At 34.3% G+C, this 3,469-nt stretch overlaps 1 pseudogene; it reads left to right on the top strand.

Annotated features, from left to right (window-relative positions):
* Positions 1 to 322: 322 nt before the first annotated feature.
* LOC145014390 (uncharacterized) lies at positions 323 to 1,493 on the top strand (annotated as a pseudogene).
* The last annotated feature ends 1,976 nt before the right edge of the window (positions 1,494 to 3,469 follow it).

Here is a 3,469-nt window from a genome sequence, read left to right as displayed (position 1 = left end):
AGGAGATCTTAAACGGACCACAAGAGCAAGATCGTCGTAATTCAACAGAAACAAATGAGGGTAATAGAATGGCAGAGAAACTAATGAATTCAATTGCAAATGAAATGTGGGCAAATTATTTGACACATTCAAACAATTAAATTAATATGTAAAACTAGTTTCATTTTGATACATTTTGTTTTCAATTTCACATTGTATTGATGATTGGTTTTTGAGATTAATTATGTTATTTACCCTTCATATTTTTTATTAGTATTATGCTTCATATTGTGGTCTAACAATCTACCATTCTTTAATTTTTATTCCTATGTGCAAAGTCATCATGATCAAACAGGAAGCTAGTGGTAGTGAAAAGGAACAAGTTAAATGGTCAGATAAAATGGATTATGCGTACATCCAAGCGATGATTAAACAACAAGAGACGGGCAATAGGGTGAATGGTAGTTTCACACCAACTGCATATGCTCAAATGGTTGAGGAGTTGAACACAAAGCATCAAATGGATATTCCCAAAAATCATTTGAAGAATCGCTACAAAACCTTAAAAAAAACATTTTTCGCAATGGTACGATCTGTTTAGGGGAATTTCATTGAGCTGGTTCTCTTGGAATTCGTCTACTCAACTAATAGAAGCGGAGGAAGAAGTATGGGATAATTTAATAAAAGTAAGTGTTCCTTTTATGTCTATGTTATTTTTATTAAATATTTTATGTTATCGTTTGCAATATTAATTATTTTTGTGTTGTTAAACAGTCAAAACCTGAGGCTACGTCGTTAAGGACAAAAAAGATTGCTTACTTCGATGAGATGTTGGTATTATTTGCAAGGGATAGGGCATCTGGTGCACATGCTAAAACAGCCAAAGAAAGAAATGCCCGATTAAATGAAAATGAAAATATTCAAGTTGAAACAATTAAAGAAGTTGATGACATGTTAGCTAACAATGAAATTCATTTGGAGAACGAATATGTTGATCTTGATGATGACATTCAGGATGTTATTCCACCTCCTTTTTCACAAGAACAGTCTTCGGGTGCAAAGAAGGGTAAGAGTAAAAAGAGGAAATTTGAAGACGACGAAGAAGAAGAAGATATTAACTCAAAGATAATGAAATCGGTTGATAATGTGGTTGGTGCTATCAGGGAGGGTAATATATTTTTTGATAGAGCTTATCCTCGGGAATATACAGGGGAAGAAATTTATAGAGAATTGGAGTTGGTGGGTTTGGAACCCCATGAATTACCGAGGGCTCTAAATTTTTTGGCAACAAATCAAGCAAAAGCTAGGACATTGTTCAGTTGTCTCCTTCAGATACGGATGGGTGTCCTCAAAGATATGATGGGTGCATGTGATTGAATAACCTTGGGTGATTGTTACTGGATTGATCTAATGCGTTTATGATTTTTTTTTTTTTTTTTTTTTTTTTGAGTTGTTTGTGATTTTCGTTTTGCATCTTGAAGACAATTGAATAACATGTGGTTTTCCTTTTTATAATTTACTTTATATGAAAATAAAATTGTTTTGATAATGTTTTAAGTAGAGGGGGGGGGGGGGGGAGGGGGGTAGGGGGTACGGTAGAATGAATGTGGGGATGTAAAGACTTAATATTTACTCAAAAACATAAAAGGGTATAATTGTCTTTTTTTACTTTCTTTTCTTTCCTTTAATGAACTCGGGAGCACCTAAAATGAATACTTTCTTTTCCTTTCTTTCGAACTCGGGAGCACTGAATACTTTATTATTTCTGTTCCCTTTCTTTTCTTTTCTCTCCTTGTTCTTCCTTTCTTTTCTTTTCTTTCCTTTAATGAACTCGGGAGTAGGGTGTTAAACTTCCTGACATATTATCCCATGGACTATGATGCATTTTTCTTTCTAAAGGTGGATGTACTATATATGCATATGATCACATACTATTTAGGCAGACATGCAACCAAAAGCAATTCTCATATATCGTCAAGTTACTCCATTATATAAATTTATGAATTCACAATTATGATATACAAAAGTTGAGGCTATAATATTAGTGAACTATCGTGTGCCATGAAATCTTGCATGCTTGTTAGATACGTCCAAAATTCAATCGCTTTCGGTTCCAGTGAAGTTTATGAGCTACATAAAACATTACGTGAAAGCAACACATGGCTGTTAAAGATCGCATAAATTAAGGCAGTAGCGGAGCCAGGATCAAAGTAAAGGGGTATTTTAATTTTTTTTCTTGGGGTACTTGGGTTTCCCGGGTTTGGGTTCGGTTTTAAACCTAAATCCTAATCGAATCCTTAGGTAACCTCAAGTCTTGTTATATACACATGAAGTTGAAGTATATTTTGATACTTGAATCGATATGAGACTCAAATAGATATCAAATAAAGCATGAGCATAACAGGTTTATATAATAGAAAAAAATGATTGAGTTTACATGTGTTTAGCGATGTGGGATAGAATAGTTGGGAAAATAAAACAAAAATAAACAAAGAATATGTAAGAAGCGAGAATAGAACTCAAGACCTTTGATTGAATAAACCAACACCTTAACCAACAAACCAACTGTTTGTTTGTGTTTATAAGTAGATGGATGCGTATATATACACCATACCGATTTTTTTTGAGGGATGCTTAAACAAAAATTACACTACCGAAAAAAAATTGAGGGGTATCCCGGGATCCCCTTGGATCCGCCCCTGAATTAAGGTTTGGTAACCATGGCATCTTTTTTTAAGTTTCACAATCACGGGTTACATTGATGCTTCCAAATTCAATCGATACTCGTCTCAGTCTTCAACCAGTGTATGAACTTTCAGGATTAAGAAAGGTAAGGGAATTGAAGGAGATTCACACATATCTCGTTAATATTAGAAGCAGCAAGTTTGTAGCAATTGCCAAGAATAGGGATGGAAAAGAAGAGATACATATAGTATTTTCCAGCGAGATATATATTAACAAATAAGTTGTGGATGAGCAGGAAAACATGAGGGGTTTGCATCCAAGAACTTACCAGTCGACGTGTTGCCATCTTTGTCCCGATCAAAATCCAAGCGAGAGTAGATCTTCAATAAACTTAGCCATAACCAGCTTTCTCTCTCGAACCTCTCGATCTCACTTTCTCTACGCAACTAACTTCCCGCTCTTCTGGTTTCCTTCTGCTTGTATTTTCTCACGGTTCAGGTTAAATTATCTTTAGGTAATGGTATGTGGGAATAATTAAGGTGAATGGTCGGTATATGGGTCGTGTGTAACGAAACGAGGGAAACGGAAAGGTACGGCGGTTTCCATAATTGCATGAATTGGATTAAAGATCAATTTACAGTTTTGGTCCCCAATAACTTCTCCAATTTTGTTAAAATCCCCATCTCTTATATTCATTTCATATATAGTTTTAAAGATTAACAATTCAATCCCTAAACTTATATTCCATTAGCTTATTATCTTAAATGAATTCTAAAATTAATTAAACATACTTAATGCATTTTGA

This window comes from Lactuca saligna, chromosome 9 (genome assembly GCF_052625555.1).
Source record: "Lactuca saligna cultivar CGN05327 chromosome 9, ASM5262555v1, whole genome shotgun sequence".
NCBI lineage: Eukaryota > Viridiplantae > Streptophyta > Magnoliopsida > Asterales > Asteraceae > Lactuca > Lactuca saligna.
Note: the sequence above shows the minus strand (reverse complement) of the source record. Positions and strands in the feature narration are given on the sequence as shown.